This window comes from Oryctolagus cuniculus, chromosome 14 (genome assembly GCF_964237555.1).
Source record: "Oryctolagus cuniculus chromosome 14, mOryCun1.1, whole genome shotgun sequence".
Taxonomy (NCBI): domain Eukaryota; kingdom Metazoa; phylum Chordata; class Mammalia; order Lagomorpha; family Leporidae; genus Oryctolagus; species Oryctolagus cuniculus.
In genome coordinates this window covers 49,542,520-49,567,762 of record NC_091445.1, presented here as the reverse complement: position 1 = coordinate 49,567,762, position 25,243 = coordinate 49,542,520, and the positions used below count along the sequence as shown (strand labels likewise).

The window sequence follows — 25,243 nt, the reverse complement described above, 5'->3', positions numbered from 1 at the left end:
GACAAGGGCTGATCAAGTCACTGTTTCTCATAGTGTCCCTTTCACTTCAACAGGTTTCCTTTTTTGTGGTTGGTTAGTTGTCACTGATCAGGGAGAACATATGATATTTGTCCCTTTGGGACTGGCTTAATTCACTCAGCATGATGTTTTCCAGCTTCATCCATATTGTTACAAATCACTGGATTTCATTGCTTTTGACTGCCGTATAGTATTCTATATTGTACATGTCCCATAATTTATTTACCCAGTCTTCTGTTTATGGGCCTTTGGGTTGATTCCATGTCTTAGCTATTGTGAACTGAGCTGCAATAAACATTAAGGTATAGGCAGCTTTTTTGGTTGCCAAGTTAATTGCCTTTGGGTAAATTCCAAGGAGTGGGATGGCTGGGTTGTATGGTAGGGTTATATTCAGGTTTCTGAGGAACCTCCAGACTGACTTCCATAGAGGCTTAGCCAGTTTGCATTCCCACCAACAAATGGTTAGTGTCCCTTTTTCCCCACATCCTTGCCAGCATCTGTTATTGGTAGATTTCTGTATGTGAGCCATTCTAACTGGGGTGAGGTGAAACCTCATTGTGGTTTTGATTTGCACTTCCCTGTTTGCTTCTGATCCTGAACATTTTTTCATATTTCTGTTGGCCATTAGGATTTCCTCTTTTGAAAAATGTCTATTTAGGACTTTGGCCCATCTCTTAAGTGGGTTGTTTGTTTTGTTGTTGTGGAGTTTCTTGATCTCTTTGTAGATTCTGTTTATTAATCCTATATCTGAAGCATAGTTTGCAAATATTTTTTTCCCATTCTGTCAGTTCCTTCTTCACTTTCCTCACTGTTTCTTTTGCAGTACAGAAACTGCTCAATTTGCTGCAATCCCAATAGTTAATTTTGCTTAACTGTCTGTGCACCCGGGGTGTTTTCCAAGGATTCTTTGCCGGTGCCGATATCTTGCAGGGTTTCTCCAATGTTCTCTAATAATTTGATGGTGTCAGGTCGTAGATTTAGGTCTTTAATCCATGTTGAGTGGATTTTTGTGTAAGGTGTATGGTAGGGGTCTTGCTTCATGTTTCTGCACATTGAAATCCAGTTTTCCCAGCACCATTTATTGAAGAGACTGTCCTTGCTCCAGGAATTAGTTTTAGATCCTTGATCAAATATAAGTTGGCTGCAGATGTTTGGGTTGATTTCTGGTGTTTCAATTCTGTTCCATTGGTCTATCCATCTGTTTCTGTACCAGCACAATGCTGGTTTGATTACAGCTGCCCTGTAGTATGTCCTGAAATCTGGTAGTGTGATGCATTCGGCTTTGTTTTTGTTGTACAAGATTGCTTTTGCTATTCAAGGTCTCCTGTGTCTCCATATGAACTTCAGCATCAATTTTTCTAGATCTGTGAAGAATGTCTTTGGTATCTTGATTGGTATCACATTGAATTTATAAATTGCTTTTGGGAGAATGGACATTTTGATGATGTTGATTCTTCCAAACCACGAGCATGGAGGATTTTTCCATTTCTTGGTATCCTCGTCTATTTCTTTCTTTAAGATTTTGTAATTCTCATCGTAGAGATCTTTAGCGAGCTTGGTTAAGTTTATTCCAAGGTATTTGATTGTTTTTGTGGCTATTGTGAATGGGATTGATCTTAGTAGTTCTTTCTCAGCTGTGGCATTGCTAGGGTATACAAAGACTGTTGATTTTTGTGTATTGATTTCATATTCCGCTACTTTGCCAAGCTCTTCTATGAGTTCCAATAGTCTCTTAGTAGAGTTCTTTGGATCCCCTAAATAAAGAATCATATCATCTGCAAAGAGGGATGGTTTGACTTCTTCCTTCCCAATTTGTATCCCTTTGATTTCTTTTTCTTGCCTGATGGCTCTGGCTAAGACTTCCAGAACTATATTGAATAGCAGTGGTGAGAATGGGCATCCCTGTCTGGTACCAGATCTCAGTGGAAATGCTTCCAGCTTTTCCCCATTCAATAGGACGCTGGCCATGGGTTTTTCATAAATTGCTTTGATTGTATTGAGGAATGTTCCTTCTATACCCCATTTGCTTAGAGTTTTCATCATGGAAGGCTGTTGAATTTTATTGAATGCTTTCTCTGCATCTATGGAAATAATCATATGGTTTTTCTTCTGCAGTCTGTTGATGTGGTATATCACATTGATTGATTTGTGAACACTGAACCATCCCTGCATACCAGGGATAAATCCTACCTGGTCTGGGTGGATGATTTTTCTGATGTGCTGTTGTATTCTATTGGCGAGAATTTTATTGAGGATTTGTGCATCTATATTCATCAGGGATATTGGTCTGTAATTTTCTTTCAATACTGCATCTTTCTCTGGCTTAGGGATTAAGGTGATGCTGGCTTCATAGAAAGAATTTGGTAGGATTCTATCTTTTTCGATTGTTCTGAATATTTTGAGGAGAATTGGAGTTAATTCTTCTTTAAATGTCTGGTAGAATTCAGCAGTGAATCCATCTGGTCCTGGGCTTTTCTTTGTTGGGAGGGCCTTTATTACTGTTTCAATTTCTGTCTCAGTTATGGGTCTGTTTAGGTTTTCTGTGTCTTCCTGGTTCAATTTAGGTAGGTTGCATGTGTCCAGGAATCTATACATTTCTGATAGATTTCCCTGTTTGCTGGCATACAAGTCCTTGTAGTAATTTCTGATGATTCTTTTTATTTCTGTGGTGTCTGTTTTTACGTTTCCTTTTTCATCTCTGATTTTATTGATTTGTGTCTCTTCTCTTTTTTTTTTAGTTAGTTGAGCCAATGGTGTGTCAATTTTGTTTATTTTTTCAAAAAATCAGCTCCTCGTTTGGCTGATTTTTTGTAATTTTTTTTGGATTCAATCCTGTTGATTTCTTCTCTGATTTTAATTATTTCTCTTCTACTAGTTTTGAGTCTGGTTTGCTGCAGATTTTCTAGATCCTTGAGATGAATTGAAAGCTCATTTATTTGATGTCTTTCCAATTTCTTGATGTAGGCACCTATTGCTATAAACTTGCCTCTTAACTCTGCTTTTGCTGTATCCCATAAGTTTGGTATGTTGTGTTGTTATCCTCATTTACTTCCAGAAAGTTTTTTATTTCTCTTTTGATTTCTTGTATGACCCAGTGTTCATTCAGGAGCATGTTGTTCAATCTCCATGTATTTGCATATGCTCTAGGGATTCCGGAGTTGCTAATTTCCAACTTCATTCCCCTATGGTCTGAGAAGCTGTATGGTATGATTCTAATTCTTTTGAATTTGCTGAGATTTGCTTTATGGCCTAGAATGTGGTCAAACCTAGAGAAGGTTCCATGTACTGCTGAGAAGAATGTAAATTCTTTACATGTAGGATGAAAAGCTCTGTAGATATCTGTTAGATCCATTTGGGCTATAGTGTCATTTAAATCTACTGTCTCCTTGTTGATCTTCTGTCTGATTGATCTTTCTATTTCTGAGAATGGAGTATTGAAGTCCCCCTGTACTATTGTGTTGGAGTCTAAGTCTCCCTTTAAGTCCCTTAACAAATCTTTTAGATAAACCGGTGCCCTGTAGTTAGGTGCATATACATTGATAATTGTTATATCTTCTTGTTGTATTGATCCCTTAATCATTACATAGTGCCCCTCTTTGTCTCTCTTTTTTTGATATTTTTTTATTTAGTAAATATAAATTTCCAAAGTACAGTTTATGGAATACAATGACTCCCCCCCCTATAGTTTCCCTCCCACTCACACCCCTCCCATCTCCCACTCCCTCTCCCATTCCATTCACATCAAGATTCATTTTCTTTTTTTCTTTTTTTTGACAGGCAGAGTGGATAGTGTAAGAGAGAGAGACAGAGAGAAAGGTCTTCCTGTTGCCATTGGTTCACCCTGCAATGGCTGCTGCGGCTGGCGTGTCACGCTGATCCGAAGCCAGGAGCCAGGTGCTTCTCCTGGCCTCCCATGCGGGTGCAGGGACCAACACTTGAGCCATCCTCCACTGCACTCCCGGGCCATAGCAGAGAGCTGGCCTGGAAGAGGGGCAACCGGGACAGAATCCGGCACCTCGACCGGGACTAGAACCCGGTGTGCTGGCGCCACAAGGCGGAGGATTAGGCTAGTGAGCCACAGCGCCGGCAAAGATTCATTTTCAATTTTCTTTATATATAGAAGATCGATTTAGTATATATTAAATAAAGATTTCAACAGTTTTAACCCACACAGAACACAAAGTGTAAAATACTGTTTCAGTACTAGTTATAGTATTACTTCACATTGGACAACACATTAAGGACAGATCCCACATGAGAAGTAAGTATACAGTAACTCCTGTTGTTGACTTCACAATTTGACACTCTTGTTCATGGCGTCAGTAATCTCCCTAGGCTCTAGTCATGAGTTGCCAAGACTATGGAAGCCTGTTGAATTCACCGACTTCGATCTTATTCTGACAGGGTCATAGTCAAAGTGGAAGTTCTCTCCTCCCTTCAGAGAAAGGTACCTCCTTCTTTGATGTCCCCGTTCTTTCCACTGGGATCTCACTCGCAGAGATCTTTCATTTAGGTGTTTTTTTTTGTTTTGTTTTATTTTATTTTATTTTATTTTTGCCAGAGTGTCTTGGCTTTCCATGCCTAAAATACTCTTAATAGTTTTTGTGTTAAAGTTTATTTTGTCTGATATTAAGATGGCTACGCCCACTCTTTTTTCATTTCTGTTGGCTTGGTATATCTTTTTCCAGCCTTTCACTTGCAGTCTGTATGTATCTTTATTGGAAATATGTGTTTCTTGTAAGCAGCAAATAGATGGGTTTTGTTTTTTAAGCCAATCAGCCAATCTGCGTCTTTTAACTGGACAGTTGAGGCCATTAACGTTCAATGTGACTATTGATAGCAGTAACTTTGCCCTGCCATTTGCCAAAGATATTTTCTAATATATGCTTTGAACTTCCTGTGATCTTTTGCTGTGAGGAAGCTGGCCAGGTGACAACAGGTAGTCAAGGGGCCAAGTCATGACCCACCTTGGCCACAGCAAATAAGAAGAGAGACACTGGCCAGGCTCAGTGTTGCACATTAGTGATGCTGGCTTGCTAACGCAGTACTCACCCCCAGGTGTGTTCACAGGCTGGTCCTCGGGTGCAGGGCTGCTGAAATAAAAGGCAGTGCATAGTGCAGCCCCAGATCCTGCTGCAATCTTAGCTCCTCTGGGGGAATCCAATCTGGGAACTGTGAAAGGCCCATGGCGTCAGAAAAAATTTATGTTTCTTATTTAGATGTAACACACCTAAAGAAACATTTACCAACCTCAAGTGTATGAGATAGAATGCACAATCCCTGCTGCTGACATCCTGGGTTAAGAAAAAATAGAAGTAGCCAACATGCCTAACCTTTCCATACTCCCATCTGATCAGAATTCCTCTCTCTCCAGAAAGGAAATGATGATGTCGATTTCTAAAATCATGACATAATATATATATATATATATATATATATATATATATATGATATGCCAGATATATGTTATATATATATGGCATATTTTATGTGATTTGTAATTTACTATATCTTGAGTCTGTGGCATTCATAAGTATTTTTCATTACTTTGAAATGTATGGGGTGTATGTTTAGAAGCAGTTAAATGAAATTCACAACTGCATATACTTATATTGGAAAAGGAGTAAATAGGGGCCGGTGGTGTGGCTCACTAGGTTAATCCTCCGCCTGTGACGCCAGCATCACATATGGGCACTGGGTTTTGTCCCGGTTGCTTCTCTTCCAGCCCAGCTCTCTGCTGTGGCCCGGGAGAGCATTGGAGGATGGCCTAAGTGCTTGGGTGCCTGCACTCACATCAGAGACCAGGAAGAAGTATCTGGCTCCAGGTTTCAAATTGGCATAGCTTCAGCCATGGCGGCCATCTGGGGGGTCTCTCTCTCTCTCTCTCACTGTCTAACTCTATCTGTCAAATAAAAAAAAAAAGAAAAGAAAAGGAGTAAATGAATAAAAATCATTTTAGCCTCTACAACAAAAAGCTGGAGGTGGGGAGGAATTTGCATAGTTAGTGAAAGGAAGAGGAAGAAGGTTTAGAGTTGTTACCTCTGAAAGAGTTCAGAAGCAACAATAAAAGGAAAAATATTTTAAAAGACACATGTCAGCCAAATTGGTCTAATGAAAAATTGAAAAGTTCAATAGTCTTATTTCTAGTAAAGAGACACAATTAGTAATTAAAATCTTACTAGAGGGGCCGGCTCTGTGGCACAGCAGGTTAACACCCTGGCCTGAAATGCTGGCATCCCATATGGGCACCGGTTCTAGTCCCGGCAGCTCCTCTTCCAATCCAGCTCTCTGCAATGGCCTGGGAAAGCAGTAGAAGAAGGCCCAAGTCCTTGGGCCCCTGCACCAACATGGGAACCCAGAAGAAGCTCCTGGCTCCTGGCTTTGGATTGTCTCAGCTCCAGCCGTTGCAGCCATCTGGAGAGTGAACCAGCAGATGGAAGATCTTTCTCTCTGTAACTCTGTTTTTCAAATAAATAAAATAAATATTTTTAAAAAAACTTACAAGAAAAAAACAAACTTCAGGACTAGATGTATGCACTGCATCTCCCAAGTGGGTAAAGGGACCCTAGCACTTGGGCCATCTTCCACTGCTTTCCCGGGTGCATTAGCAAGGAGCTGGATCAGAAGTGGAGCAGCCAGGACTTGAATCAGCCCCCATGTGGGATGTGGGATGCTGCTGTTGCGGGTGTGCCACAATGCTGGTCATATTAAATCATTTTTTAAAATGACAGCAGGGCCAGAATTGTGGCACAGAAGGTGATGCTGCTACTTGCAAAGCTGGCATCCCATATTGGAACACCTATTTAACTCCTGGATACACTGCCCCCTCCCCAACTATCTTCTATTGCCTCTGGGGAGGCAACTGATTATGGCTAAAATACTTTGGCCCCTGATACCCATGTGGGAGACCCGAATGGAGTTCTTAGTGCCTGGCTTTGGCTTGACACATCTGTGGTTGTTGTGGCTATGTGGAGAATGATTGGAAAATCTCTTCCCCTCTCCATGTAACTGTGTCTTTCAAATATAAGTAAGTAAGTAAATAAATAAATAAATAAACCTTTAAATTTTTTTTAATGAAGGGAAATGTGGAGATAGATGAAGTAGTATCAAAGAAAACCTAAATCTACATGTGTGACATAGACTGGAAAACAAGAATCATTTTGAAATGTACTTTTCTAGATAAAAATTAAGCAACAATAGGTTGAAAGTATCCCTGTCTTGTTTACAAATTTAATTATGTTGAATGTCTATGCATTCAATAGACATTCCTAGCACCATTTTTACTGGCTTTTAAAATTGAAAAGCATAGCCTTATTTTGCTAAAAGACATTTCATCTGAATGTTAGGAATTGAAACAAAAGCAGATTTATTGCATGTTGCTAAGATTCAATGTGGTTTTTCATTCTGCTGAGTGACTTTACACGTAAGTACCCCATTTATCCCCTTCACAAGAAATTTGATGGTTGTGGTAGACACATTTGTAGCTTTGGTTTGACCTGTATCTGCGTTATTCCTATGAAGACAGCCACTCTCTACCAGAGTGGTGTACAGGAGAGAAGCTTCATTCTGGTTTGTCAGTTAAGTAAGAGGAGGCAACTAAATCAAACAGAAGTAACTCTTTATAGTTTGCAGCAAAAAGAGGGAAATGCCCTTCCAGGGCCAAGAGGGAGGGAACAGCTGTCCAGCATCCTACACCCAGTTGAAAAGGAATAAGAAATAGTGTGGAATCTGTCGACTCTCTTCGCTGGGATGCAGATTGCTACTCCAGCTTCTTTTCCTGAGGACATTCTCATTGGTGAGTTAAGAGCAAGCCAGAACACATTCTCTGAAGTCATGGTCACTGACAAGTGGTCACTTTTTTCGTGCCTGTTTAGCCGATTCATGGTTTGGGGCACAGTGTAGTAAAGTGTGTCATTTTTATGTAGCTGTCCCACTGGGAGGTGGTCACCAGGAGGCACTTCTGTAAAGCAGATAATTAGATGGCTCATGTTGAGTAACAAGGAAGAGGTGGAGATCCAGAAATTGCATCCAAAATGCCTAAGCATCACCTCAGGTATGAGAAGCTAAACCTATACCCAAAATGTATGGTGAGACAACATAAAATTATAATAAATCACCCTAATACCTATCAAGAAAGTTGGATTTTACATTTTATTGGGGTACCTTCTATTTACATCTTTTTATTATAAAATATTCACTATTGTCACTATAAAATGATAATAAACTAATAACCAATTATTATTGAAATATACTTGGGATATATCCCTCAATAATATTCCATATCTGTTCATTATTTCAGTCACCAAAATAAAGAGGTAAGGTAGTTAATATAATTATCCAAGACCCATTAGAAGTTAGTGGTAGACATAGAGTGAAGAAATGTGATTCTGAATCCTTTCCCTTAAGTAATACACATGATACTTATCATAGGAGACAGAAATGGGATAACTAATTGTACAAGAATGTTATGACTTCAAGTATACAAGTTAGACTGTTAAACATTTCTGGAGACTCATCTAAATGATTTCTTTTAGGCATAAATGATCCCTTTTAGGTACATATATAAACAGTTTATCCAGCTTTATGCACTTCTCCTCCATGTTGTTTATTTAAATCAGGTGGGAGTTTTCCTACACTCTCTCAGGTAACTGGAAAGCTAACCTATCAATCGATATCCTCGCCTCTTTCCTTCTAGAACTTGCAGTTTCAACCTGGAGACATGAATTTGCAGAAACTCTTCAAGGTTCTGGACTGGCAAGTAGGAAAATAAAGAGTTGGAAAAATCAATTTAGCTCATAGATTAATTCATGCTTCCAATTTAGCATTAGAAAGGAGGATTCCACAGGAGAGCTCATTGAAATCTTAGGTGTTACAATATTTTTGAATAGTTTATATTGTTTCTTAGCTAGATCTGAAGAAAACGGTTCTGGGCAGGTAGCAGAGACCGCTCCAGACTTTAGTCTTCTCTAAGCTTGGAATTACCTTCAAGATAAAAAGAGGTTACTATTCAAAGTTCATGCTAATCATTGTGTTTATTGTTTGAAATCTAAAGTTATTTTCGTTGATTCCCACTTTCTCCAATACCTTTTCAAGTCCTTTTACATTTACTTCTTATCAAATAATGGATTTCTTCTCTGAAAATGTACTGCTTTGAGTTTTTACTATAACTGAGGAGGTAGTAGTGTTACCTTTTTTGTTGTTGTTGTTCAATTGTTAGCCATGCAATATAATGAGACTTTATTTTGCTTGATTTTCTTTCTCTCCCCTCTCTTTCTCCTCCTGCTGCATAAAATGTTATTTATATTTGGTTGCCATTGCTCAAGAAATTTTGACTTTAGATGTTTTTATTTTGCTTTCTTTTTTCCCCAGAACACTTTTATTTAAGGTACACATACTTCATGCATTTCATAAATACAAATTTAGGAACAGAGTGATTTTTCCCACCCTATTCTAACTCCCACCCACACTCCCATCCTTCCTCCTCCTCCCTCTCCTATTCTCATTCTTATTTTTTTTTTACTAAGATCTATGTTCAATTAATATTATACACATACGATTAACACTATACCAAGTAACAAGCTCAGCAACTAGTATGAAAAAAAATGGTTCCTCAAGAGTCAAGACAAGGGCTGCCCAAAGTCACCACATCTCAAAGTGTCAATTTCACTTCTATAGATTACTGTTAGGTGTTCTATTATTTATCACAGATCAGGGACAACATATGGTATTCGTCCTTTGGTAACTGGCTTATTGCACTAAGTATAATGTTTTCCAGTTGCATCCATTTTATTGTAAATAACCAGATTTTTTTTTACCACTGTGTCGTATTCCATGATGTACATATCTCATAAATTCATTATCCAGTCTCCAGTTGATGGACATTTGGATTGATTCCATATCTTAGTTATTGTGAATTGAGCTGCATAAACATGGGGGTACAGATCATTCTTCATATGCTGATTCCATTTCCCTTGGTTAAATTCCCTGGAGTGGGATGGCTGAGTCACATGGTAGGTCTATATTCAGATTTCTGAGGTATCTCCATACTGTCTTCCACAGTGGCTGCACCAGTATACCTTCCCACCAACAGTGGATTAGGGTATCTTTTTTCCCCACATCTTTTGGTGTCTTATGGACTACAACCTCCTTTCCTTGACAAAATGTATTTATTTGGTTGGCAGAGAGATAGATAGGTGGACAGACAGGGTGTTCCCATCTACTAGTTCATTTTACAAATGCCTGCAGATATTAGAACTGGCCCAAGGCAGGACCAAAGTTGGGAGCCAGGAATTCAATCCAGATCTCCCAAATGAATACAGGGACCCAACCATTTGACCTTTCATTTTTGTCTTCCTGGGTTTGCATCCGTAGAAAGCTAAAACTGATAGCAGAGCTGTGACTAGAATCGAGACAAGCTGGTATAGAATGTGACCATGCTAAATGCTCCCTTAATTACCAGACCACATGTTGGCCACTAAAAATTTTGTTTTGTGATAAGCTTCTGTTATCTATATTCAGAGCCTACATCTCCAGCTTCTTTTTCTCTAGAATGCAGGGTTTTTCTGGGCACAATATTATGCTTCAAAGATATATTGTTTTCTAATAAAATATTAGAAGGATCAGGGTACATGGCACGGAGGAACATATGCTATCAACTATTATCATAAAGTTTCACCAGGTGAGCTAGCATTGTGGTGTAGTAGGGTAAGCCTCTGCCTGAGATGCTGGCATCCTGTGTGAGTGACAGTTCAAGTCTCGACTGCACCACTTCCTACCCATTTCTCTGCTAATGTGCATGGGAAGGCAGCAGATGATGGCTCAAGCACTTGGACCCATTCATGCACATGGGTGACCTGGGTGGAATTCCAAGCTCCTGGCTTCAGCCTGGTCCAGTCCCAACTTTTGCGGCCACTTGGGGAGTGAACTAGTGGATGGAAGATATCTCTCTGTCTCTCCCTCTCTCTAAAGTCCGCCTTTCAAAATAAATAAATAAATGTTTTTAAAAATGTTTCACCTGAGAGTAGGTGTGAGGTTCTAATGCAGATTCCTCTCTCTAATTCTTGTCCATGCACCCTACTTTAATGACAGTGAATGGCCATGTGCCAAATGCAATCTACTGATGTTTGCACCAGTGGGTCATTCTACCTTGATTCAAAAAATGTACTTATCTACTCTTTTTTCTCATTTTCCATTTTCCCTGTCAGCAGTTTTCTGGTTTCTGGGCATTTTAGAACTTCCTCTATCATGTGTGTCATCACCAACACAAGTTCTAGTATGCTCTATTTTCTATTATAAGATTACATATATATTTTTTCTCAAAGAATGTACTTAGTACCAACCACTAGAAAAATTTACTAAAAGGTCTGTGGTGGTTATATTATTGTCATAATTAGGTTCATATATTTGGAAAATAAGTAATGTCTTTGACATGAGCATGGTGCTGGTTGGTTCAGTGCCAGGGTAATTCTTCTGAGGGTTATGCAATTGGGGACAGCTAAAATTTATTGTTTTTAGTGTGTATTTTATACTAGCCACTGGGGTCATCCTCTACCTCTAGCCTCAGAAGTTTACATTCTTTTCAAGAGAAAATCTGGCATCTGGGTCTCATTGCCCCAGACAGTGATTTGTAAAAGAATTCTGAAACTGTTCAAAAGCAATAGAAAATACAACTCCCACTCTACATTTCCTTGTTATTCCCTTCAGAATTGCATTTGCAGAATTTTCTGGCTGGATTCCCATTCTATCCTAGGGCACTTTAAAATGCTCTTGACAATGTTGTTCATTCATTATATAAATACAAAAATGGTGAGCAAAAGAAGCCTGGAACTTAGCTCACCGATAATTGCTTCTTTATTTTCTGGAATGTTTCTTTGCAAGCATAGCTAAATTTAACACCCTATTTCTGTTTAGCTAGTTACAGTCTGTTCCCTGAAGAGTGTCTTTGAAGTCAAGTGTGCTTCCTTAGTTTGTTATTGTGGTTACTAAAAGCTATTATGCATATGTTTTAGTAATTGATAATGTTACTTGTGGTGACAGGGTCCAGCAGTACTTTAATCATGAGTCAGATAAATGATATTTAGTAATGATTTCTGAACTACTGAATAAGAAAGATACTGAAGATGCTGCAAAAGTCTCCAGAGACATTAATACTGGAAATAATTTATGCATGTAAGAATTGAAGAAAAAAAGTAAAAAGATTGCTCTTGGTTGAACTGTGTTGCTCTAAGAATAGATATGTTAATGTCTCAACCCTCTATCCCTAAAAATGAGAAGTTAGGGAAAGAGTCTTTGCAGAGGCTGTCAGTTAAATTATGATGACATCATATAGGCATAAGATGGGCCCCTAACTGTGTAAGACTGGTGTTCTTTTAAGGAGAATGCCATAAGAGGACAGTGTCCATGTGGAGACTGAGGATTAGAGTGATCCAGCAGCCATGGAAAACGGAAGATTCCTAGCAAACCGGAAGCCAGGTAGAGGCAAGGACAGATCCCCTACAAGATGCAGAGTGAGCATGGCCTCTCAAAGCCTTGATTTTAGAATTCTAGTGTTCACAGCTGTGAGACAATAAATATTTTAATACATGAAGTTTCCAGTGTTTTGTCAGAACAGTCCTAGGAAACTAATACAAAAGACATTCTCTGCCTACAACACCAAGAGCAAAAACTGCAACCTCCATCCCTGCCCCAGAAATCCTACTCATAACAAGAACATCAGCATCGAAAACAACCAAATGGAATTTCTCCTCATTTGATTTACCCTTTTGTCTATTCCTGCAGATAAATTGCTCTTAAAACCCTTCCACAGAAATCAAAGCTCTATGCCCAAGCCTTGAGGTTCCTGAGAGATATTGACACCAAAAAAAATTGGGAGTCCTTTGGAAATACATTATATTACTTGTTAGGTATATTGAAGAGAACAAATTTGAAACTACACAATCATATTTTTTTTTGACAGGCAGAGTGGACAGTGTGAGAGAGAGAGAGACAGAGAGAAAGGTCTTCCTTTGCCGTTGGTTCACCCTCCAATGGCTGGCGCGGCCAGCACACCACGCTGATCCGAAGGCAGGAGCCAGGTACTTCTCCTGGTCTCCCATGGGGTGCAGGGCCCAAGCACTTGGGTCATCCTCCATTGCACTCCCTGGCCACAGCAGAGAGCTGGCCTGGAAGAGGGGGGCAACCAGGACAGAATCCGGTGCCCCGACCGGGACTAGAACCCCGTGTGCTGGTGCTGCAAGGCGAAGGATTAGCCTAGTGAGCCGCGGCGCCGGCAAACCTACACAATTATACTAAGTGTTTAGGCTGGACACTAAGAACAGAGATTATTTCCTATTGGAACTTTCCCAAATCTTTCAATTGTTTTGGGGATTCAACTTTTTTTCTTTGTGTGTGTGTGTGTTGTTCTATGGAGTGGAACTTTGCTTGAAAGGACTAACAGTAGCATTGTAGAACTTCTTCACTGTGCATGTTAATTGGGTGCCCCCAAAGTCTTCCTGCTACTATAAAATCCAAAAGTTTAAATTATACACAGTTTGTATGTTTTAGGGATATAGGTAAAGTTTGACAACAAATATGGAAATCAGAGAAGTAGGTTATGTCCAATATTAACATCATCCCAATTACAATTTTAATTTGGCTGGCAGAAAAGTCACATGGTTTCTAGAAGTCAGTTATAGAATGTAAATAGAATTATTTATAGGCTTTGTAAATGTTCCAACAGTTAGATGACTGCTGTTACTGACCATATTTCTCCACTGGAAGATGATTTTAATTACCCATAAGTACTATGCAGGCACAGATTTGGCTTATATTATCTTATAAGTCACAGTTAATGCTGGATATCAACAGCAATTTACTTTTTCCTTTCAAGACTGGCAATTTTGATTTACTGTTTGGCCACCTGGATACTTAAATTATCTGACATAATATCATAATTCAATATGGTAGGATTTTAACAGGTGGCCTCAACCTAATTCAAATGCTGAACTTACTCATTACATTTATACTATATTTACAGGTAGTAATTGACAAACAATGTATGATGCTCTGCTGTTCTTTATTGATTTTATTATCAATAAGGATAGAAAATTTTATCAAAAATAAGTGTAAGGTTTTCCCAGACAGTATTATCCAAATTATTTGGGGTAAAAAAGCTCTCAAGACTAGAGAGAAAACAAGTACCCCTGAGTCCCTGAGAACTAAAAATAAGACTTATAAAAATTGCTTGTTATATTTCTGAGGAAAGCATATATCTCATCTAGAATGATTGTGTCTCTTCATCAGATTCGTAAACTATCTCAAAATGAATTTCAGTCATCAGCTCTCTTAGAAGCTAAGCCTGACTCTAGATATTGGGCTCTCTTATTCATTTATTCAATTAATACTAAAAACAAGCACTATTCTAAAAGTTTTTGGGTGGCATCACATGATGGCTCAAGTACATTGGTCCCTACCATCCATGCAGTAGACTTGGATTGAGTTCTAGGCTCCTGGCTTCTACCTGGCATAGCCCTGGCTGTTGAGTGCATTTGGGAAGTAAACCAGAGGATGGAAGATCTGTTTGTCTATCTCTCTTTCCTTCTTACTTTCAAATAAAATGATAATAATCAAATAAATAAATTTAAAAAGTAATGAAAAATCAAAACAATATTCTTAGGAAGAGTCATTGTCTGGCCTAACAGTTAAGACACTGCTTGGAACATTCACTTCTAACATCAGAGTACGTACATAAGGGTGCCATTTCAGCACCCAGTTCCAACTTCTTGCTAATGTGCTCCCTAGGAAGTAGCAGATGATAGCTCAAGGAGTTGGATCCCTGCCATTCATATGGAAGATCTGATTGAATTCTCAGCTCCTCATTATCATCTGGCACAGCCACAGATGTTACCATCATCTAAGGAGTGAACCAATGGATGGGAGATCTTTATCCTTGTTTCTCTTCATCTCCAATATAAATAAATAAATAGTCAAAAGAATTCTCAAGAATATATTACAACTCAATACAGACAATGCATGTTTTAAAATTATAAACATATCATGTATCACATGGTAATAAAAGTTATAGATAAAAAATCAGGAAAATGAATTAGGGTGTAACAAGAAAGACAGTGGGGTTAAGCTGCTACTTGCAAAATTGGCATCCCATATCAGACTGCAAGCCTGAAACCAGTTGCTCCAATTCTGATCCAAGTTCCTTGTAATGTGCCTGGGAAGGCAACAGAAAATAGCCTAAGAATTTGGGACCCTGCAACCCAAGTAGAATACCTGGAAAAAGTTCCTGGATCCTGGCTTACACCTCATGTAACTTTGGTTGTTGTCATCATTAGAGGAGTGAACAAGTGGATGCAAAGTCTTTCTTTTGCTCTGTCTCTCCCTCTCTGTCCCTCTTCAAATAATTAATAGATAGATAGATAGATGGATAGATAGATAATAGATAGATAGATGTTTTAAAAAATAGATACTGCTTAATTTTAATTTTTTTTACTTGTTTGTTTTATTTATTTGAAAGCACAAAGACATAGAGAGTGAGAAAGACATAGATCTTCCATTCACTGGTTCTGTTCCCTAATGACTACAATAGCCTGAGGTGGACCAAGCCTAATCCAGGAGCTAGGCACTTAATGAAGATCTTCTACATAGGTGACAAGGACACAAATATTGTGCCATCATCTACTTCCACCCAGGATATGCATTAGCATAAAAATGGAATAAAAAGCAGAGCTGGGACTCAAAAGAAGGCACTCTAATTTGAGGTACACGTACCGCCTGTGGTGGCTAATCTGCTAGGCAAAATGTCCACTCTAAGAGATATCATTTTTTAATGGAGACTTTGTTGACTATACCTCTTCCCACAGTGTAGCATTTAGCCAAAGATGTTGCAAGGGCCAAAATTCACAACTGATAAAGAGCTTACATCCAGAATCAATAAAGAGCTCAATAAATTCACAACAACAAAACAAAAAATACAGTTAGTTAAGAAATGAGCAACAGATTTGAAAAGACATTTTTCAAGAGAGGAAATTCAAATGGCCAACAGACACTTGAAAAAATTTTCAGGATCACTAGCCATCAGGGAAATTCAAATCAAACCACAATGTGGTTTCACCTCACTCCAGTTAGAATGGCTCATTACTCATAAAAATACATAAAAAACTAATAGTTGTGATTTCTCATACAACTTCTTAGGAATATATGGATCCCCAGACACAGTTCACAGTACTTACCAGTGGGTTATGTATGGCTGAAGAACTTCCATCCAATGTATTTAAAAATTAAATTCAGGTATCTCATTTATCAATAAATAATAACAAGGGACCATGAAGAATGGCAGCAGAACTTCAATTGACTTCTACAGGCCCACAGTTGGTTGATTACCTGGGACTTACACCTTTATAGAGACCTATATTTAAGGAAAATGATTAATATCCTATGAATATTTAGAAGTTAGAAATTATTTTTCCTATTTACAAATTAGATAATTTGTCTTAGGTTGCTGCTACTGCTCAAAACTCAATAAGAAAGGGAGGTAGTGTAGATGATAAGTATAATAATTTAGCCATGTGTGGGCCTATATAAATGTATATATATATATATATTTGCACATATACATAAACACAAACATACAAAATAATATACTTAAAATATCCATGAAAAATGGGATTGAAAGATATATTTACTTGGGTAAAAATATTTTAAATCCACACATAAATTTTCCCATATGCATATTGAATGAACTTCATGAAGAAAAATCATATACATGAATTTCAAATTCATTGCTCCAAAATAAACATCTCTGAATACCATATTCTTTGCTATATGTACAAATAAATATCAAGATATCATGTTATGCATAATGAATACAGGTAATCTTTCTTACCAATTAAGAAAGAAAACATAAATATTAAATTTTTTTAATCCAAATTTCCCTCATCATAAGCATCTTGGAGACCAGACATACACACAAAAATTATAATTTCTGGGAAATTGGCCTAATTTTCTGTGTTTCTGGTACCTCTGGATGCAATACTATGATAGAAATCATATGTATATTCTCATACTCTTATGGATGGAATATATATAACTATAGCCATGGATTGACTTTAGTTTATAGTTTATCCTAATCTGGATCAAGAAATATTTGCTGAACACAGTCATCTGTATATGGGCAATCATGAGTCCAGCAGCAATTAATTTGATCTCTCATTAAGAATAAAAGGATTTTACAGAATAGAATTAGAAATTTCAGACAAATTTTTCAGTAAAAAGTTATATATTATGGAGACATTGTTATGTTTAAATTATGTGTACCCAGTGACAAGATTGTGAATGACATTTCTAATTACTCTCCAAAATTGGGTCTCTTCTTATTTTAAGATATAGATGTAATTATCCAGATACACATGAGTATTCTCAGTGCACGCATGCACACTTACACACACACACACATGCATGTATAAATATCTATAGAAAGAATGATAATTGTACATAAGTGTATTCTTCCTCAAGATGCAACACTAATTGTTTCTAATATATAGAAATAAATGAAGGATCCATATTTCAGAAACAATTTGACACACTTGCTTAGCATAAAGAATGTTTGAACATTTAGATGTGAAAATTCATTCTTCAATAAAGATTGTGGTTGGTATACTTTAATGTGGGCATTTTAAGACATGTTAGTTCAGTGACTTGATATATTTTTAATGTCTTTTGCTTAAGTTATTTAACTTAAAGTGGAAATGAAACAAGATTATTCTGTTAAATGAAATGTCTTATCACAGCTGTGCTTACATGTATTGAATTAAAGAAAAAATGATAATGAAAACTGAGCTTGATTATTTTCTCGTTCACTTTTACACCTCAGGAAGAAGAGTCTTTAAGGAACAGACAATATCAGCGAAGAAGGAAGGGTGGCTGCAGAAACAAGAGATGGAGAAATATTATGAATTTGTCTTTTAACTTGTTGGGTTAAAGATTCTATGAGATATCAGACTATAGCTGACAAACGTGTGTGTTGAAAGTCAGATTTTGGCATAGAAAATGACTAGTTATGATGGTAATTAGCATTTATTATCTGGGTGCTGTGCTTTGCTAATTATTTTACACACATTAGTCTGTTTTATTCTATTTATCTTCCAAATAATCTGAACTCTATTATCCCATCTAACATATGAGCTCTCAGATGGACAAGGGTTGTTTCCTCAGGTTGCCCACAAAATTTCAAGGTCACGTATATAGTGGCAGAACTCAACATGCATTCAGGACCATCTTTCGTAGATCCTACATTACTACCCTCTGAGATGTAGCATTCACATCCAGTAGCACAGAGAAATGGAGAGACCAACACAGATCTGGAAACAGCAACATTTATAATGCAGAAAGGAAGAAGATACAACTTTAAGAGGAAAACCAAGAAAGAGAGAAGTATCTAGAAAAAAGCATAGTGGAAAATGCGCAACACTTTTAGTGAGCTTGATTTTGAAAACAAAGAGGAACCAAAAGAATACATTACAGAGGATAAACAAGATGGCCAGGGATGGCTGTATCACAAGTTTATGAAAAAGTTGAGTCCAAGGTATGAGGTATAGTGAGAAAGAAGGTTGTCAAAAATGCTTTACCCTTTCAAGAAAGTTGCAAGTGTCCTCTGGTGGGAGCCAGCTTTCATGAAAGTTAGAACAGCTAGTGCTCCCTGAGACTGCCTTCAAAAGTAGAGACCTGAGAAGGGAAGCTTCCTAGCAGTGATGGGCTTCTGCTTTTGTCGAAAGTGAATGAATTCTATTTTTGAATAATTTAGGGCAGAAATAAACATTGGGGAAAATACTTTATTCTCAGCATGCTAATATTTATTCAAAAAGTTGTAACCACTTATGGTTAAAAGGCTTTAAGAATAGAATTATATCTATGATAGACATATCTGATTCTCTTTGGTTCAAAAGCCCACTTTTATAACACAATTCATTGAAAAGAAAGGATCTGGATACCTATGGAAATTTTATCATTCTTTTTCACAAGCACAATTCAGGTGCAACATAAAAGGAACTTCTCTCCTGCATAAAATAAACTACTATTATTTTCATAGGAAGTGACAAAGAATATTTACCAAAATGAAATTTGAAAAACATGCTAGTATAATACAGTGAGTCTCAATATGTTAGGAGCTCAGAGAGCAATGATGCATTTCAATTCTGTTTTACTTTACCCCGATAATGTGTGTTCAAATATCAAGCTCTTCCTAATAACAAATTACTGTTTCTTATTTACCTCTCCAATATATTTGCTAATTTTATACATCTGTGTTTAATTTTGCCTTTATTAAGTTTTGATTTACAAATACACTATATGTATATATATGATATTACGTGACACTTTGATATAGGTATGCATTTTTGAATGATTGAATCAAGTTACATGGCCTGTCACCACACATACTTACAGTTTTTGTAGTGCGAACATTCAAGATCTAGTCCCAAAGTAATTATCAAATAGATAATGTCAAATTATTAACTATAGTCACCATGCTCGTATAATCTTCAGAGTTTATTCCTCTTGTCTGAGTGAAATTTTGTACTACTTGACTAACATCCCTCTATTTCCAACCCTAATCTCTTTCTTCTGTCCCCTTCTGTTATATATTTATTTATTTTTCTTTGATTTCACATATGTATGACAACATGCAGAATTTTTCTTTCTGTGCCTACATTGTTTATTTAGTGTAACTGTTAGTAAAATGGTGCCATCTTATCTGAGGCACCATAAATGCCCCAGACGCCATCTTAGGCTCTGACCCCAGAGGCCACCTTGCATAATAGGCTTTGATCTTAAGCCCCATGACGCAACTTCAGGTGTCAGCTCCACCTCCACGCTAACAGGATTCGCTACTCCTACTCCTACTTCCCTGACCCCCACACAGGACTTTCCAGTACATTGGCTCTCTCTCCTGATCCCTCCCTCACTTACTCTCTCTCACCCTCTCCTCCCCGGCCTGTTGGGCTTCCCCCACCCAACAACATTTAATCTTTCCTTTAACTCCAGTGTTTGGTGTGTGTAATGGTGGCCTTACAATAACTTCCTCCCGATTTATTCGTGCTATCACAAATAATAGGGCTTCCTTTATAATTTGATTGAATATAATTTCCATTTTGTATATATATCATCATTAAATATTCTTGGACCATCTTCCACTGCTTTCCCAGGCCATAGCAGAGAGCCATTTCAGAAATGGAGCAGCCGGGATTCACACTGGCACCCATATGGGATACCAGCACTGCAGGCAGCGGCTTTACCTGCACTGACACAGCGCCGGCCCTGACAAAGTGTTCTTTTAACATTGGTAATGGTGCAATCTAAAGTATAACTTGGCTTTGACCTTTTTAATCAAGATAGCTATTTGGCATTTTTTGGTGGGTTTTGTATGAACTTAAATTTTTTATATTTTTTGGAAGAAATTGGAATTCTGATGGAGACTGTGGGGAGCAACTCGGACTAGACTAAGTTACTGGAATTAAGACTTATTCTATGCATCTGCTTTCCCACAATATGGTGCTGAGAGGGGAAACAGCTTCTACACAGCTGCCTCCAGTTCAACCAATAAACTGTAGGACTTGCTCCTGATTGGAGGAGAGCAGCGTACTCGGCGTGTGGGTAGCAGAGTTGGGACTGGTGGAAGAGGACTATAAAGGAGGAGAGAGACAACATGCACCAGGAACATCTGAAGGAACACCTGTGCAGCCCCCGAGAGAGCCGGCCGGCGGTGTGCCGCTCCCCCGCGGAAGTGGGGAATGTGGCAGGGGGAACCGCCCTTCCACGGAGGTGGAAGGGATGGTAGCCAACCCGGGAAGAACCAGCAGCAAACCCGGGGAGGGCCGAGCAGACAAAAGAACAGCGCAGGGTCCTGTGTCGTTCCTCCATGAAGACGGGGAGCGACAGACAAGCACTTTAGTAGCTCATATATTTTGATAATATTAACATCTTCAATCTATGAACATGGGGTATCTTCCCCTTTATTTGTGTCTAGTTAGATTTCTTTCATCAATGTGTACTAGTGCTCAATGTAACTTTTTATTGCCTTGGTTAAATTTATTCCTAAGCATTTTATACTATATTTTAAATTAATCTATCAGTTAAAATGTCAGTTAATGCACTCACAGCTCATGGTGGACCTGAGAGGCAGCAGAGACAGCTGAAATTATCAAGTTTCTGCCACCCATATGGGAAACCTTGGTGAGTTCTGGGTGTTCCGGCTTTGACACCAACCAGTGGTCTTGGTGGACACCTGGGGAGCAAACCAGGAAATGGTAGTGCAATGAGCATTCTTTTAAAGATTTTAGTTATTTGAAAGGCAGAGTTACAGAGAGAGCAGAGGTTGAGGGAGAGAAAGAGAGAAGTCTTCCATCCACTGGTTCACTCCCCAGATGGCCTCATCTGCTGGAGCTGCACTGATTCGAAGCCAGGAGCCAGAAGCTTCTTCCAGGTCTCTCACGTGGGTGCAGGGGCCCAAGGACTTGGGTCATTTTCCATAGCTTTCCCAGGCCATAGCAGAGAGCTGGATTTGAAGTGGATCAGCCAGGACTCAAATCTGAACCCATGTGGGATGCTGGCACTGTAGGCAGCAACTTTACCAACTATACCACAGCAACAGCCACAGACTGTATTTTGATTAAAAAAATTTTATTATATGACATTTAAAAGTTAATATCAATAAATCTGAACCTTGATTTTACAATTTATAATGTTGGCTTTTCCATCCAACCCTCCACTTTATATCACATGATTTGGACAAAGTAATGGTCCCAGAAAGTGTCCGTATCCTAAAGCCAGGAACCCATGACTGTTACCTTATTTGACAAAATGAACTGTGAGATGTGGACCTTGAGATAGGAGATTGCTCTAGATTTTTCAAGTGGGCCCACTGCCATCAAAATTTATTCTGGCAGAGAGCCTTTCCCAGATCTGTCCTTAGAAAGACATATCACAGTGTCATATAGTCAGAGCACTGCTGTAGTATTGGCTTTGGAGAAGGAAGAAGTGGTCCATGAATCAAGGAGTGCAGTCAGCCTCTAGAAGAGTAAAGAGGCTTACCTTGAGCCTAGAGAAAGGAACACAGCCATGCTAAGTCCTTTATTTTAGTCATTGTGACCTGTGCAGACTTCTGACTCTAAGAACTCTAGGATAATAAATATATGTTGTTTTAAGACACTAACTTTGTGGCAATACTTTACAACAGCACTAAAATTTAATGCAACCACTACAGCCCTGCTTTTATCATTCTTCTGTTCTTGTAAACACTAAAGTCTGCATTTTCTCTTTTTATGAATCACATTGCATTTAGAAAAGGGAGCACATATTCCTTTGTTCAGTACCTGTTGCCCACACATGTCTGTCAGTGAGGCCAAGGGCCTCAGCTGTTGCACTGTGGTCTCCTGGGACTCAAGTGGTCACTCCTCTTTCCAAATAGTCACCTTGCCTCCATGCAGCATCCCCCTCTGCTGCCATGGAGGTGTTTCTTATGAAGAATAAATTTGTCTTTAGTGCCCTGTCGTGTCTAAGTTTCCATAATATTGAACAATGCTAGAGCTTGATATTAGGGACTTTTATTTACGGTTTTATAAAAGGTAAAGGAAGCAGTGTCTATTAAAAAGGCACCTTAATCAACAGTGTTACATATCTCTATTCCTGAGACCCCTGCACCTGTTCTATAACATTGAATGTAGTACTAAATAAATGTTTTAAGCCTTCGGCTTTTTATATATATTGAGTCATCCAACCAAAAGCCATTTGGTTCTCTTTCCATCAACTCCACTCTAGTTTTCATGATTCATAAAGGAGTATTTATTGGATTAATATTCTATTCTGGAAAATTAGTAATTAAATAAACTATAGAAGTTATATAATTGTGCTTGTATCAATCTATTCTGAATGTGTTAAGTTTTATGCAATATGTGTATAAGTACTATAAAATTTTGTAAATATATGAATAATATATACATACTTCAGTTTTTCAGAACATGTCCCTAAATTTTGAGTTCAAAATTCTAGTTACGAATATAATAGCAGAACCTGTAGGAAAGTTTTGAAAATTAGGTGAGAAAGTGCCTGGTGCTTTTGAATACTCTCATTTCTTTCCCCCTCCTAATTACATTTATTTCACATATTCCCTCTTTACCTTTAGAACTAGAGAATATACCATTTGCTAATTTCTTTTGCTTCTGTATTGTAGTAATGGTGATGTGTGTGGTGATCCGTGAGCAATGACAGATTTTTTAAAATTCAAGAATTACATCCTTGTGTTTTTTTCTCTTCCCCAAGGGATATAAGGCTGTGGTTTCTTCAAACAAGCCTTAGTCACTTCCACTGCACAGGAAAGTAAGAAACCATTTCTATTTCCACTTTGTTACTTGCAATTTTCTGAGGGTAAACACAACACCAAAACCCACATAGAAATTCTGGTTATTATAGTTCAAAAGAAGCTTATATCTATTCTCATTGAGATGGAATCAGAAAGGTTCTTTGAAGGAAGTCAGCTAAACAGCTATAAGAGAGATTCAGTAGTTGGAAATAACTGAAACTGCGTTACAGATGTAAGAAGCAATGGGAAAGAGAAGTGTAAAGACAAGCAACCTTATATGAGACAAGGTAGTTTCCAAACGTGTGCAATGATTCCAGTCCGATCACTTTGAGAAGTCTGTTGCTCATGATCCTCAGTGGCTAACCCAACCGGTGTAAAGATCTTCCTCCCTCTCCAGCTTCTTCTTCAATCTCAGCAAAATATGCTGGTCACAGTTGAAGAAAATTATGATCTTTGGGCAAGAGTCCCTTTACTCTCTTTGTTCACCTGTAACCTTGCCACATTGTGAGTGTTGTGCCAAATATTATTTCTCATTACAAAATATTATTTCTAATTACCAAATATAAAGTATGCAAATCTACTTTAAATCACCAAATTTATTTATTCATTAGAACTGTATTACCTAGTGGAAGCTCTCTGTTCCTTTGAATTTTCCAATCTCACATTCTGTTTTTTTTTTTCTAAGTTTTTAATAATTTGTTCTCAGTTTTCATTTCTATATGTGTCTGTAAATGTGGGATTTCTCCAAAACTCTAATCTTGGGCTTCATCTCTTCCTACACCAAATATTCCTCTCTGGGTTATTGCACAAATTTTGTGACACCACTGACAGTAAAATCCAATGTTCAGTTATAAACCCCACTGCTGTCACTTCTTAGTAGATCTAGCTCTCTCTCTCTATTATATTTTCCTTGACATCTCTCCCCTAGGATCTGGTGAAAATGGACTCTACTTTTTGAGCCATCTTTGTTAAAACTGAAGCTATTTAACACGCTGATGAATATATGTGTGTTTATATATATATAAATATATATGCATGCATGTATGTATATATACATAAACACACATACATATATCTTATTTTCGTCCTTGTAGCACAGTATGAATGAGGCAAAATCACAGTGCGCTATTCACACCCAACATTATTATAGTATAATGAACATTATTATGGTGCAATGCCTGAAGTAGGAACAACTTTTGCCCTGATAGATTTTGTGTCGCTATGTCCAAATTAACTCATGTTAAGTATTATATATTCTGGCAGAAATTTTAATTGGGGGGGAATCATTTAGCACGTTTCTGTTGCTGGCAAATAATTGTTCCCTCTATGAAAGGAAACTTTTTATTTATTTATTTATTGCATGATCAAATTCAGCGACTACCAACACTGGGACTTAGGCTCGAGGTTTATTAGTTCACTTCAAACCTGAACAGAAAAGAAAGAATACCAAAAAAAAAAAAAATTTAAAACAGTTATTTAACCTCAATACATAATTTTTGAACTGTTAACCTTAAGAATAGCCAAATTATGCTTATCAATGTAAGGCATATTATTACAGATTGTTAAAGATTTAGCAAAAGTACAATTAACGTACTTGTTACTGTGTTTGTTAGTGTTTCTAAATTAAATGCTTGTGATAAAATAAATTCTTGGGGTCAGTGCTGTGGCATAGTGGACTAAGCCTCTGCCTGCGGTACTGGCATCCCATATGGGTGCCTGTTCGAGTCCCTGCTGCTCCTCTTCCCATCCAGCTCTCTGCTATAGCCTGGGAAAGCAGTGGAAGATGGCACAGGCCCTTGGGCCCCTGCACCTGTGTGGGAGACTGGGAAAAAGTTCCAGGCTCCTGTCTTCCAATCTGCGAAGCTCTGGCCAGTGTGGCCAATC

General features: G+C 38.0%; 1 long non-coding RNA gene across 1 annotated transcript in view; it reads left to right on the top strand.

Annotated features, from left to right (window-relative positions):
• Window positions 1–25,243, top strand: part of LOC127492838 (uncharacterized) — a 95,965-nt gene that overhangs the window by 5,730 nt on the left and 64,992 nt on the right. The window contains exons 2-3 of the long non-coding RNA XR_011382142.1: window positions 7,644–8,776; window positions 17,879–23,376. This is a non-coding gene — a long non-coding RNA (uncharacterized lncRNA). The remainder of the gene's footprint in view (window positions 1–7,643; window positions 8,777–17,878; window positions 23,377–25,243) is intronic.